Source organism: Mus musculus, chromosome 1 (genome assembly GCF_000001635.26).
Source record: "Mus musculus strain C57BL/6J chromosome 1, GRCm38.p6 C57BL/6J".
Classification (NCBI taxonomy): Eukaryota; Metazoa; Chordata; class Mammalia; order Rodentia; family Muridae; genus Mus; species Mus musculus.
This window is the reverse complement of record NC_000067.6, coordinates 184,211,738-184,227,645: the sequence shown is the minus strand read 5'-3', so window position 1 is coordinate 184,227,645 and position 15,908 is coordinate 184,211,738.

Here is a 15,908-nt window from a genome sequence, read left to right as displayed (position 1 = left end):
AACCATCTTTACTCTTGTCTTATATGCTTGGGCTGGAATTTAGAGGCTGCTGTTAGCTTTTGTTACTCCTGCTCCTTTAATTTGAGAACTGATTGCCTGAATGGGTACCAAAAGTCAAGCTCTGCCCCCCAACCCCACCCCCCAGGATCAGTTCTTGCCTTGGGGCATTGGCAGCTCAGCCATTCTCCCTGCTCCTTCCACACAGAAGGTTTAGCATCTCTGAAGTTTCTGAATGGAGTGTGCAGGTATGCCCATTCCCATACTGTCTCTGACTACATTGCCTGCCTTTGGACTCCATTTCCCTAATTGGGTTGCTTTGTCTAGCCTCAATAGAAAAGCTGTGTCCAATCTTACTGCAACTTGATATACCAAGATTGGTTGATACTCATACATGCACATATACATACATATGCATATGTCCATAACAACAGTTAATGAAAAAAGAGGCCATGAATTTGATACCCTTTTCTAAGGTGAAGGAGAGGAAGGAAAGTGTGAGGGGAGAGGGGAGAGTGAGGGACTGGGAGGAAAGAAGGGAGGGGACCTGTGATCTGGATGAAAAATAAACAACTAATAAAAAGGCATTAAAATAATAATAGTGTAAACAGTTCCTCAGCATGATACTGAAGACATTAGAAAAGTATTTTCTGTTCTTAAAAACAAAAGATATATGTGCAGATATGTGTTTGTGTGTGTGTGTGTGTGTGTGTGTGTGTGTGTGTTTGTGTGTGTGTGTGTATGTATACTTATACATACACACATACATACATACATATGGATATGTCCATAACAACAGTTAATGAAAAAAGAGGCCATGACTTTGAAAGTGAGCAAGGACGGATGCATGGGAGCTTTGGGGGGAGGAAAGAGAAGGAAGGAAATGATGTAATCATATCATAATCTCAGAAATAAAAGAAATAATTACAAAGAAAAAAGAAAATAATAAAATAACAGAAATAAAGCCATACAAATCTCATTCATTTAACAAAATAATCAGCATCATAAAATCATTTTGCTACAGAACAAAACAAACAAAAGAAAAATTTAGCAAAACTGTAAAGCTTCCAAATAAAACCCACAGATAAAAGTGTGCTAGTCACCACAGACTGTGTTAGAACGTGGAACATTTAGGAAACCATACGCTGCGTGTTTTATGAAGTAAGTTCATGGTGGCAGAAACAGCTGAAAAGCAGTCCATGGTAATCATGGCAGTTATCACTTAGCAAGCAGATGCCCAAAGCAAGGCTGATCGGAATCAAATAATTACAGCATAATACATGATGATATACAAGCAATGGCTTCTTTTAAGTTTCTTGAGTCACTAAAATTAATTATTTGTCCCATTAAAGGACAAAGGGATCATCTCAATAGATTAAAATGTTGTACCACGAAGCACTTATATTTACTTTGAATTAAAGGTGACGATGCCTACACACAATGGCCATATACTGGATGCGTTTTCTTTAAAGCAAAAAAATGTGCATAAGCCTTTTATTTATATTCCTACTAGGCACCACACTTCAAAGTAGCAAGAAAATGAAACGCAGTTGTAAGAATTGGGAGAGAAGGGAGACTAAGATTATTTTTATATGTTGGGAGTATTTTTTAATAGACAACAAAATCTACACATAACAATGTAAGAACCAATAAACAAGACTTTTGAATATAAGACCTTCAGATTAAAAAACCATTTATTTAGCAATATAATTACTTAATGTTTAGCAAAAGTAATCAATTTTTCAGACCAGCAAACCAACCACCAAGGAGAACTCTCAGAAATCTCACAAAAAAGATTGCTAGAGAGAGTAAACTAAAACCACCTGTTTAGGAAAGAGAAGACTTATATTAAATAGGAAAGTTAAGTGTATCAATGGATGAGAATTCACCATCATAGAAGAACAGAAGTTATCTGAAAATGTGTCTATGAATCCAATATAGCAATAGTCGTGCCAGAATTATCATCAGCCCTTGACATAATGAACTTCAATGTCATGTCCAAATAGAGTTAAGTGGGATGAGGAAAATTTGAAGAGAAAGAATAGCAAGGAGAGGTTGAAAGGACTCAAAAGTAATATTATTACAAAGCTGCTGTATTTAACATAGACTGCGGCTGGCATAAGACAGATGGAGATAACACTGAACTGTAGAAAAAGCCTCCCAGTGACAAATGAGCTCACTCCACAGTGAAAGCACAGCCAGGAAAATGAAGACAACCCAACTGGCTTGCAAAGTGGGCCCTGCACTTGAGCTTCATCTGCTATTGGACGTAACAAGTCTAAAGATGTTTCTTTGTCCTGCCTAGGTTTTAGAACTTGGACTCTGCAGATGCTAGTCTATGGACTGACACTTTAGGTCCATGCAATGGTATGGGCTACCCCTTAGTCCAGCAGTTTAGGAGCACGGCATTGCAGGGATGAAATGCCACATGGTTTCAAGCCTTCACCCACCTCCTTCCAACTCTGTGGCCTGCTTAGATCAATTTTTTTGTTTAGTTTTCAAAGAATTTGTAGGTCTGTGAACATTCTAATAACGAGAAGAATGAACTATTGTTGTTTGGAGGGTGACAGCTTAAGTGTGTACCACAAGGTTTGTGAATTGAGAACTGATCCCTGACATAAAGTACAAAATATTCCTAACCATGGTGCTTAGAGTTGAGACTAGACAGCGATTAGACAAGATCATTAAGGTAGAGTCTATATTTGAATACTTGATAGGAAAGGAAGAGCGATCAGAGCACACATATGCATTTGTGTGTGCATGCACATACACATAGAGGGACACACAAGAATACACATGTGCACACTGCACACGGACACACCCACACAAAATCTTGCTCCTCCAAAACTGTGAGCCAAAGTCAACTTTTCATTAACAATCCGTGGGGTTGCATTATTAGTGGCAGAAAAAAAAAAAGACTAACATAGTTATCCACACAGAAGCAACCTTAAGTCTGGAGAGCCACTGAGTAAGGTGTCTTGCAAGTGGGGTGTTCCTTAGCTAGCTCAAGTCTCCTGAAATGGGCTCTTCCCATCCCATAGGAGTCAGTAACAGGGAGATCCAGGGAAGACCCAATGTAAGCAGCTATGAATTTTTGTACAGAGGGACATAAATGTGTATGCACACATATGTGTTTATGTACACATATATACATTTATATGTGCACAAATGTATAAATATATGTACGTAGCACATATACATAGATATATACACACATCCATTTTTGCTAGTGAAAATAGAAATACAAATGTGTATATTGCCTTCACTCATACAGTCAGAGCACTTCTGTTTGTGTGCATGCGTGTGCATGTGTAAAGAGAGGGCAGTGGAAGGAGTCATTATGAGAGCGTGCTCAGCATATGGCCCTGCAGTCTTCTCTAAGTTGAGACATCAGGAAAGCCAGGGATGTAGTTCAAAAGCCTGAGCACCTAGAATCCTGTGGGGTATCTCCCAGTAGACTAGTGGGACCTGCCAACTGTGGTTGCATACTAGAGGGGGTGTTGATGTGTGTCCCAAAGTGAAGGCCGAAGAGCCTGGAGCTCCGATGGCTGTGTGTGTCCCCACTGAAGCAGGAGATGTGAATGTGCCTTCTAGGTCATCAGTGCGAAGATTCTCCTCGGGAAAATCCTCCTGGCTGTGTCCAGAAATAGGCTCTCATGACATCATCATCCCCAGCTACAGTAACACACCAGCTAGCATGGACCACACCTGCTGTGATGGTTAATGTGGAATCTCCACTTACCAAGTTCTACAGCCATGTGTGAGGCAAGCCTCTGGACGCACCTATGATGGGTTTTCTGATGAGGTTAATCAAAATGGGTATGGTGACCCAATGTGGGCAGTGCTTCCCAGCAGAGGACTAGATAAGGAAGTCTGAGGGGAAAGTATATGTATGTGTATGTGTATGTATACACACATATATGTATGTGTGTGTATAGTGAAGAACTCTGTATGTGTGTTTGCCTGTCTATGAGATCATGTGTGTCATGTGTGTAAAGATGTATATGCATGTGTATTCAAACATGTGAAGACCAAAGGTGGAGGACGACTGGATAACAACCATCTTCAGTCACTCTCCACTTGAATTGGTGAACCTGGAACTGGCCAATCAAGCCAGTCTAGATAGCCAGCTTGCTCTGAGGCTCCTGTCTCTACCTCCAGCATGCTGAGATGACAGGCTAGTTACCCCTTTTCATGTGGATGCTGGAGATCTTAACTCTGTCATTGACATTTCTTTGGCAAGCACTTCTCCACTATCTTTCTTTAAAGGAGATGCTTAGGAAAGACACTGCACTGAGTGAAGAGAACCTCCTGAAGCCTCCTCGGTGCCTTGACACAGTGATGCTGGAGCTAGAGCTGGAGATGCTGATGTAGATGCTATGGGAAGGAGCTCAGATTAAATGTTCATGTCAGAAATACACCCTGGTGTTTATGTCCTGAAGAGGTCAACGTCCCAGGGTCTCCTGAGGGCTCACCTTTCTGCGGACTTCTAGGAGCCTATTATAGATTATACTTTAAATCTCTTCATCTAGAAGTCATGCTGTCCCCTCAAAAGTGAGGCCTTTCAAATGAAATTTGTAACCTTTCATCTGAGACATCCTTCACTGTTCCTCTGAAAAGGGCCATTACCACAGGGTAAACAGTCACATATGGACTTCATTCCTACCTTGCTCTTGGCCCTGGCACCTGCTCTGTTGTACCTCAGACAGGTGTGACATATGACCTGCTTTCACCCACCTCCCCATCTCCACTGTCCCCAGGCTAACCCAACTCCTTATCTTTTATTTACATTTCATGTATGCTAATGGATTCTTCTACAGTTCATTTCCTCTGCCCCCAGCATGTCTCATCTACTGTTACCAGATAAATCTTGCTAATGCAGGACCCCACCGGTGTGTCAAGACCCTTCTCAGGCTTAGGTGCCTTTAAAGACTCCTCAGGCATACAGAATGAAGAAAACATTCCAGCCTGCTTTGTGAGAGCCTCTGGCTTTGGCTTCCTCGTTCTGGTTTCCTTGGGGCATATTCACTGTTTTGTGTTTTAGTATGATGGGTATTAGCTTAAGGGTCCTTTGCCCTACAGTGCTCTTGTGCTATCTGCAAGCTGTTAGCCTTCATTTAAGGCATCGAATGTGGCCATCTGCCAAGTCCTTCTCTGAAACCCTCCAACTGGGAATGAGTACCTCTTTGGAACTCCCATGGTACTTTCTCTTTGCAGTATTGATTGCTGCTTCACTCCCTGCCTTCTGGTTGTAGTCATTCATTCATTCAAAAAGCAGACAATGTCCTGGTGGGAAACCATTGCTTTCACTTTGCAATGGAGAGCATGCCCTAAGGTGCAGGGAGTGAAACAAACTCTGAAGTCACAATTTGACTGCTCTTCATTCTGTTGTCTCCAGAAGACATTGGTATTTCATTGATACTCTTTCTTCTACTCCCGGGTCAGTCTTCTATGACAATCTTCACATATTTGTCTCCTCCCCCTTTTTCCCCTGCCCCATTCTATCTTCAGATGGAGTGTGAAGGAGTCTTAGTACTTGCCCTTCCAAGGGTTCATGCTAATGGAGTTTGGACAGGCAATACTTCAAAGCCTACACTTGCTAACACCACATGTCATCACCAAACGCTTCTGAGAACATGACACAGCTCAGAGCTCTCCCCAGCGTTGTCTTTAACATTGACTTTGATCCTTGGCAGGCATCAGCTAACACCCCTAATCTCGCCATAACAGGAAAGATGCAAGAGTGTTTGTGATTCTCTTCCAAGCTGTAGAGTTGCATCATACCCTGGTCATTGAAGACTGATTTCCAGGCTTCTTCCCCCAAAGACTGTTAAGTCTGAACTGGAATTAAATGTGAAGGTGTCTGAGAACCAGACTCTGTAGGACAGCATCTGCAACTGTTACTGTGATTCATATCAGCATTGTAAAAAAATACTCAGTAGATGGACTAAATACATGAATGTGTTCACTAGAAAGGACACTTGTTTTTACAGTGACAAAAGTTTCAAAATAAAGATTTATCAGCTTTCATTTTTGTTACTTAGGGATTTTGTTACACTTGCCTCTGAATAGCTACATGGTAACTCAGCTGTAAATAATTACTTCCTTAAAGTCAAAGGTGTAGTGCATTTTATAAAAATGCTGGATATAGATCCACTGTTTACCACACAGACGATAGAGTATGATACATAATATTGACCTTTCCGTGTCATTAGACCAGCTCTTTGCAAGTTAAGTCTATGTGACAGATAGTCTAGAGTTTGTTCAACTCAATGCTTGTGTTGATTTTATTTCCTACAAGACTATTTTTCAATATGAGCATCAGCATACATTATATATTTGTTCTTCTCTTTGTAGAAAAATTAAAAACATGAAATAAATTAAAACATACAGGTATCCCCTGAATGATGGTAGTTCATCTTTAAAATTATATCTTTACAACAGTGCAAAAGCAATATGCATTTGTTGCTGAAGTGGGAATTTGTATCTAGCCCAGCTAGTACTGTATGCAGTCTGACATTTGGGAGACACTAGGCAGCAGCAAGGGCCACAAGCCCCAAGCAGCCACATAGCCCTGGGAGAAACAACTAGGGTCACATAGGAAAAGTGAACTCAGTTGAGAAATTGCCCCCATCAAATTGACCTGGGAGGCATTTTCTTGATGAATGATTGGTGTGGAGAATCTGGCCCACTATGGGCAGGGCCTCCCCTGAGCAGGTAGTCCTAGGTTACATAAAAAAGCAAACTTAGCAAGCAAAGGGGAGCGAGCCAGGAGGCAGGATTCCTGCATGATGTCTGTTTCAGTTCCCACCTCCTGGATTCTACCCTGACTTCCCTTGGTGATGGACTATAAATTGTGAGCTGACATGAACTCTTTCTTCTACAAGTTGGTTTTGGTCACTGTTTTATCACAATAAAGGAGAAAACAAAGACAGCCACTCTTACCTGTGGGACACCATGCTGCCAAAGGAGGATGTGTAGTCTACCATGTGTATTCATGGGGTTTTGATTTAGATTTTCAATTCAAAATAGATTTGTAAAGATGTGGAAAAGCATCGTCAGCAGCAAAATGATGTTAGAACTGTTTTCATTTTATCAGAAAGCATGATTTTCATTTCTACCTAACTGGATTTTGATCCAAGAAGCACACAGCATGAGTTACATGAATCCATGCAGTCAGTTCTTGGGCCTGTTTGTATGTTTTCTCTGTAGCATCAAACGCAGTGGTGCCACGTGGAATATGGAAACACGTAACATTTATCTTGCCTCTTCAGAGAATGCCTCAAAACCACTCTGTTTTCTCAATTTTGAGCATTTCTAAACAGGCAGGATAATTCTTCTACAAGCACTTGAGTTAAAAGGGCTTCAACTGATACCTTTCACAGTGTTAATCAACTTTAATTGATATTCAAACACAGACCTCCATAAGCACTAGGTAACCTACAAAATATGATTTATGTCAACAAAGAGATTATAATTAAGTTGAAAATAATTCAGCTGATTAGGTGGTAATGGATCTCAGAACTGCTCCGTAGTCACTGTGGCCTGTTGTACTCCACAACCGATGAAGATGGGAACAGAAAGTAATTCTGAGAAAAATTAAATGACTCTGTGAAAAGTGAAATGTTTTTTCCATGTTGGGCACCATTCAAGCCAACAGTAAAGGATGAAATTAAAACATGCCAGTCATGGGGCTGGGTAGGCGGCTCAATAAGTACAGTGCTTGCTGTATAAAAATAAGGACCTGAGAGGTCACCTTGACAATCTACCCCATAATCAGCTGCTGCAGACTGGCCAGGATCCTACAACATCCAAGCTGAGCTGATTAGGTTTTACTTCTAGAAACTGAGAGACCAGGCTCAGATGTAGAGCCTCTCAGGTTTGGGGCTTGAGTTGGAAGATCATGTGCATACTGGAACTGCAGAAGAATGAAACACACACACACACACACGTCTATAAAACACAAATCCACGAGCTCATATGCATGTGAAGACTCCCGACAAACACACACACACACACACACACACACACACACACACACACACACATGCTCTTACATCTAGACTCTCCATCTTTTTGTGTACAGCTTCTTTCACTGACCATAATGATCCCAGCTCTATCAATTTCAATTTCATCATTCTATGGATGATTAGAATTGCATCATGAAGGATGTGAAAGAAAAAAGAGAAGGGTGAGAAGGAAGAAAAAAAAAAACCTTAGCAAATGCGGGGGAAGAGAATGGAGTGGAATATGTGTAAGACCAAGTGAGACCCCTAAATATAGGGGTGAAAAGAAACCTTGAAGAAACAAGAGAGGAGCAGGAGATGCAGGGGAGGGCAGGTTGAGAGGGGCAGATAAAAACGAACTACAGTGGCAAATGTGTGTGGAAACACCATAATGAAACCCACTACTTGTGTCATACTTGTGAACCAGGCTAGCCTGGAACTCACTATATAAACCAAGCTGGCCTTGTGATTATGCAGTCTTCCTGGCTCAGACACCTAAGAGCTAGCAATATGGGTATTCACTACCGTGTTGGGCTTGAACCCTCATTATTTTGTTAACTAAGTTAATAATTATTAACAACAACAACAATCTAAGAAAGGTAATAGGAGCTAATCTGATGGACTTCCCAAGAGAGAATGAGACAGAAAGGCAATATCCAATGTCTGGCTCCTGGGAAGTCCTCTGGCCCCTAAACTTGATTATTTACTCCAGTTCAAGCATTTGTTTTGCTTCCCACACCATCAGCTCTAGAAAGGATTTCTCGTGGCCTTCAGTCGCCACCTCACTTTGCACTGCCCACCCTCATTATTTCCAGTCTCTGCCATCTTTTCCACCACAGCCTCTGCTTTTTGTAGGTGCCTCTCGTCTTTTATGATTTCCTTTCTCCTTATCTCATCTGCTTCCTTTATCATTGTCGCTAACAAGGCGTAAGCACGCTCATCAATGAATTAGCCAACCACACTATGTTGGTACTTGCGTATTTTAATTATCTTATAATATTTGAGTATTTTTATTTTATTTGCATTGAGAATTATTCTAACCCATTAAGTGACAGGATATATATTCACAGTTCTTTAAAAACGGATAATATTGGTAGAAGGACCAGCATGATTGCACAGCAAGCCCTCCTACCCTTTGAGCCATCTCCCCGCCCTATGCTAACTTTTAATTGGTCTTTATGTAAGTGATTGGCACAGTCAAGGTGTTCTCTGGTACACTGGCTGCTTAGCTACAAGTATTTCTTTGTTCTTGTCTATTTATGTTTATCCATTTGTTTGTTTGTTTGTTTTTTGAGATAGGGATTCATGCCAAATCTTTTAAGTTCAGACTCCATTATAGAGAACCTGACCTAAGTTTGAACTCAGGTAAACTAACAGGCTGGTACCTAGCATTTGTTTCCAATTTCCTCCCAACAAAACCTGAACCTAGCTCCAGTGTCTAGGTTAATCCCCAACAAGACCAGAGTTTCCAGGCTCCGCCCTCAACAGGATGAGTGTCTCCAGGTTACTCCCCCAACAAAACTATACCACCAGTGCAGAGGGGAGCAGAAGTCAAGTTTATGATCTGACTCCAGCGCCAGCCAACTACGTTGAAGGCCACAGCAGCTTCCAATGAGATGCTTGCACATGTACTCCCTGCTTGCTGCTTACTATAAAGCCTTGCCTGGATCGACATTCAGGGCTCCCCCACCATCAAGATCATCCTACTTGATGGTGGTACACTGGGGAGGGCCGGAGGTAACTCGAATAAAATAAAGACCCTGCTATGAGTTGCATCAGATTGGCTCCTGTGTATAATTTGGTGGATCACTAACATTTCCCTGGCACAACAAGATCTTGGTTTTTTTTTTTTTCTTTTTGCACCAAAAGAAGTAACAGAATGACCTACCTAGCTAGCAAAGCTATGTTTGAATGACTGAGGCATCCATTTCTACCACTGGGTAAAGTAGATTAAGACGATGAGGAACACACAGTTTGAGGCCATAGGAATCCATGGAAGGCAAAAGGAAATGTATCCAGTGGACTCCCTTCCTAACATATAACATAGGCTTTAGTCTTCTACTAAAAAGAATCATGTTGAATGTGTCCAGTGTATGAGCAAAGCTTGAACAGACAGAAGTGAACACAGCACATGCCTCTGCTCTTGTGGGGATTTTACTCTGGCAGAGGCAGAGAGAAAAGGAACAAGAGGAGGAACATAAGCTGTGAACACACACAGATGGTGTGGTTGGAGTCTGATAGCCCTGGGGGTCTAGTGTTTTTCAGTAGTCAGAGTAGATCTCTCTGTTATATTATTGTGAGTGTGTGTATGTGGAGGGGTGCATGCACGTGTGTGGACTGCTGCCTTCCTCTATTGTCCTCTACCCTATTATTCTTTTAAACATATACATTTTAGTCATTCATTTTGTGTGTGTGTCCACATAAATGTGTGCCACAGACTACACGTGCATGTCTAAGGACAACATGCAGAATCAATTCTGTCCTTTCACTATATGGGTCCTAAAGATATGTCATTAGGCTTGGGGGCAAGCATCTTTGTTTACCTGTTGGACCATCTCACCTGCTGGCTAGCCTATCCTTTTAGGACAGGGTCTCTTATTGAATGGGAGCTTAACATTTTGGCTCTGCTGGCTGGCTAGCAAGTTCCCAGGATCTGTCCATCCCTACCCATCAATGATGTAATTATAAGCACATGAGCCATAAATAGGTTTGTGTGGATACTGGAGATTGGATCTCATGTCTACAAGCTTGTACAGTAAGCCCTCAAACACTTTGAGCCAACTCCCTTTAGTACCTTTTAATTCGTTTTTGTGTAACTATGATACAGTCATGATATTCTCCGGTACACTGACTGCTCATCTGCAAACATTCCTTTGTTCTTGTTTTGTTAATTTTTGTTCATTTATTTGTCTGGGTTTTCTGAGATAAGGCCTTTGTATCTAGCCCAGGTTGGCCTTGAACTCATGTAAACCCCTACCTCGGCATTCGTACTACTAGTGTTGTAAGTATACATACACTAACATGCCCACCTCCCAGTGATTCTGGATTACATTAAGCATGACAACACTGTATGACATATTGGTATCATGGTCTCTGCCATGGCTTGTTCTGTGCATTGGGTTATAAATAAATAACTTATCTCTCTCAAGATATCTATCTCTTCATGTTTTAGCCTCTTAACTAAAATGCGACTCACCTGGAAATAAGGCATCCGAAGAAATAATCCTCACCTTAATGAGGGAGCACATGTCAGATGGGGCCTATAAACTCAGTAACTGGTGTGTTTATGTGAGAAAGAAAGGGAATCTCAGACATGGAGACACAGAAGATGCACATGGGACCATGTGAGGAAAGAGGCAGCATTTGGAGGAAGGGAGTCAAGAGTGAAGGAATGTGGAGGGGGCCACAACCACCTAAGCTAGAAGAGGAGGGGATCTGGCTCTCCCAGACCAGAGGGAGCACCATGCACTGACACTTTGGTTTCAAATCTGCAGCCTACAGAACCGGGAAAGAATGCTTGTCTGTTTGAAGTTACTCTCTTTCCTGTTGTGGCAGCTCCAAGAAAATGACAGGGCTTTGGGCCGGGAATTAGGCTAAAAGAAGGAGTTTGGAAACCTTTACAAATAAGCAAACAGTGATCACCACCTCAACAGCAACAATGCATTTGTCAAAAAATAAATTGTTAAGGACACACGAAAGCACAACTGTTGAGGACCTCTGGACTGTTCCCCGATGTCCAAGGAACAGCTGCTGGAGCCACCCGGTACCTCTCCTGTCTGTCTCTCATCACTACATCCAAGTCATGTGGAAGTAAGACGTGTCAATGATATAAAAACAGGGAACTACCATTCCTTCACTACATTTGACTCTTATGCAGCTGACAAGATGGCTCGGCAGTTAGGAGTACTTGTTCTGTGTTCTTCTGGCAGAGGATTGGAATTTGTGTCCCAAATGGCAGCCCACTACTATTTGTAATTCCTGTTATAGGGGATTTGATATCCTCTTAGAGCATCTGTGTGTACCCACACACATACATGCACCACACACATTGGATGAATAAATAAATTTGGTTCTTATAATAATTGGCCAAGGAGTTGGGTGTTGGTCCTTCCTGACCAGAATCACTGTTGTTCAGTGAGTGTTTCTCCAAACGTGATGCTCTACTTCAGGACATAGATGTCAGGGCTCTTTGAACAATGAGTGCTCCTCTGTATCACCAAAGAGAATAACCATCACATCCTCCTGACACACCAGTGAACAATGAATGGAGAAACAGCAAATAAGGTAGAAAGAGAGGCAGATGACATGGTTAAAGTTATTCATGTAACATGAAAGATTTTAATGAAAATATCTAAGTCTGTAATGTCACTAAGTCTTAGTTAGGCGTTCATTACTGGCCAAGGCAACTTTTTTAAAGAACAACATTTAATTGGGACTGGCTTACAGGTTCGGAGGTTCAGTTCATTATCATCATGAGAGGAAGCATGGCAGCATCCAGGCAGTCATGGTGCTGAAGAAGGAGCTGAGAGCTCTATATCTTGATCTGAAGGTAGGCAGAAGGAAACTCACTTCCACAGACAGCCAGGAGGGCACTTTTTTGCACTGGGTAGAGCTTGAGCAAGGGATCTCAAACCCCACCCCTCAATGACATACTTCCTCCAACAAGGCCATGCCTCCTAGTAGTGCCACTTCCCATGGGCCAAGCACATTCAAACCACCACAGTCGCTTCACTCTTTGTTGCTCCTATGTTTGAGTTTCTATTTTTTATTCTCAGCTAAAGCTATACATAGGAAGCTATAGATGACCTGATAAAAGGGTTCATTCACTGGGAAGAGATAAACAGAATCGAATCCTTATCTGCAGTGATTCTCCATTCTGGATGTGATCACGTGATTATATTTCAAGGGCTCAGGTTCATTTCTGAAGCAGATATCATATTTAGTGGATTTGCTTTCAACCATCCCTAGGGTAAAGACAATAATCCTTCAGCTACCCTGATGGTGTCACAGCCAAGACTCTAACAGAAGAGTTTAGCCTGATACAATAGAGAACTGGGATAGCGTATAGAGGCTGCTGACCAGAGCTGAAGAGTTTATCACATGTTTGTGGGGGAGAATTTTCTAGGCTTATTCTATGGTGTCATAGAAGTGAGCTATTAGCTTATTTGTCCAACATAATTTTATTAAGTCACTAATTTGTAGAAATTTCTGTGCTAGATTCTGAGGTAACTTGAATTTGTCCCCCCTCACTGGAGAGGAGCACTCTAGTGAGAAGAATCTTGGAAGTCCTCACCCCGGCACCTTATCTTCCCATGACATGAAGGGGTTAATGTATCCTTTTCAGCATCTGTTGAGATTCCAGGACAAGTCAGGTGGTACAAAAAGGAGAGTTCAATCAGTGTTGGGCATTTATAGCACTGAGTAGGTCACTCTATAAGCCTCTCTTCCCTTTCCCCTCCATGGCCTATGGACGTGAATGGCAATTTAAGTGAGCCATAAAACATTGCTGGAGAATTCCTCCATGTGCAGAAAGAAGCAGCAAAGCACTGAGATGAATGGATGCAGGAGCTGTCAGAGCTAGGGAGAGATAGCACCTAATATTTATGAGACTGTTAAACCCCCATGTGCTCAGGACCTATGAATCTGGAGATGTGTCACCTAGTCATCTACTTGGGACTCTCTACCTGCATTTGTCAAAATCATGTTCCCTTCTGAGCATGGCTGGTGGGACAGAGCCAGACAGTTCTACCTGGGTGACATTTTCAGAACTCCCATTCCTACCTGAAAAGATGTCTTTCATTCATCACTAAAGATGGAGAGTTTCTCCCTTCTCCATTCTCTCCCTTCTTCATCCTATACCTACCTCCCTTCCTTCTTTCCTCCCTCCCTCCCTCCCTCCCTCCCTCCCTCCCTCCCTCCTTCTTTTCTCCTTCTCCCTTTAAAGATTTATTTTAAAAACATTTCTATTAATTCCTCTCACATATTACATTTTGATCATATTCATCTCCTCTCTGGTCCCCTCCCAAGGCCACTCCCCCAGTCTGTACCCAACCAAGTTTTATTTTTGTAACACATCAAGACCCATTAGTACTGCTCATATATGCTTGACCATTTATTTTAGCTAATTTTGTATTGTTCTGCTAAGATACCATGACTAAGGCAACTTATGAAGAAAGTATTTAATTTGGGGTCATGATTTCAGAGGGTAGAGTTCCAGAAGTACCAGAGTCCATGGTTACCATGACAAGGAGCATGGCAACAGGCAGGCAGGATTGTCACTGGAGCAGTAGCTAAGAATTTATATCTGATCCACCAGCATGAAGCAGAAAGGGAAGGGAAGAGGGAGAGGGGGCACTAATTAAGAATGACTTGGGTTTTTAAAAACCTCAAAACCTACTCCCAGTGACATACCTCCTCCAACACAGCCACACCTCCTAATCCTTTCCAAATAGTTCCATCATTTAAGGATCAAGTACTCAAATATATTAGTCTATGAGAATCATCCTTTTTCATACCACTATACTCTCTCCTGGAACATTATTGACCTACCATGGTTTAAACAAAATGAACTCTGCCCCTCATGGCTGTCAATTACCAATAGCTCCCCAGCTCATCGTGGAATATTATGCTCACCTTTCCATTTCATGATGATGTTTGGACTGTCTTGAGCTTGCATAGGTGTTCTGCATACGGTCACAAGTACTATGTATGTGCAACTGCCCTTTGTGTCTGGAAAATACTTTTCTTGTAGTCATCCATTGCCTTTGTTTCTTACAGTCTGTCTGGACCCCCCACTTCCTCAGTGATACCTGAGGGAAGAGGGAGCTATGGCATAAATATCCCATCTATGGCTGAATACTCAGAAGTCCCTTCTCTGCACCTTGACCAGTTGTGAATCTCTGTTAATCAACATCTACTACAAAAAGAAGCTTCTCATAACCTCTGAAGAGGTTTCAAGGGTCTGTCTGTCTACCCACAGGTCTGTAGTTCTGATAACTGTGCCATTTACAGGTTCTATTCTGTGGACTGAGCCTTAAATCAAAGCAGAATGTGTTTGTCTACTCCCATGACATTTGTACCACTATTGTATGAGTGTTCATACTTTGACAGACAGGTCATTACTGTAGTCCTATTTTTTAATTTGTGTGTGTGTGTGTGTGTGTGTGTGTGTGTGTGTGTGTGTGTGTGTTTTGTGTGTGCATGCACATATGCACACACACATGTTCACTGAGGCCAAAAGTTGTTGTGGGATCCTTGGAGCTGGTGTTACAGGTATTTGTGAGATGTCTAATGTGGGAGCTGGAATTCCAACTCTGAATGTCATAGAGCAGCAGAAAGTCTTACTGGGTCACCTCTCTAGGCCCCATTATCATCTTTTAAAATGTGTCTTACATTTACTTATTGCCTAAGTATGCCCCCACAGATGTTAAAATCTTACACATCACAAGGTCCCAACATGAACTTACAGGAAAGCAGCCACAGAAGAGGGTTTTATCTACCAACGTGTTGCTAAATTCAACTGGGAAAAGCAAAATAAGAGCTTATTTTCAGACCACATTCTAGACTCACTTTGACTGGCAGTCCTTTGGCCTTTGGCTAGCTATCAGTCTCTGAGTGAGGTTCCCTTCATTTTTCTCATCTACACAATGGGTTTGTGAATGGGTGTTTTAGGTATCTGTTTCACAATTAGCTCGGTTCTTTTTCTGTGCCTGAAGCTGTGCAGTGGATCAAGCACTTTCTGCTGCTTGTACATCAGTGGTCAGTGTTTAATGAGGTGGTGGGCTCTACAACAATTTTAAATGTGAAGAAGATTGTGAAAGAAAAGCACAGGGCTGGAGAGATGGCTCAGCTGTTAAGAACACTGTCTGCTCTTCCGAAGGTCCTGAGTTCAAATCACAGGAACCA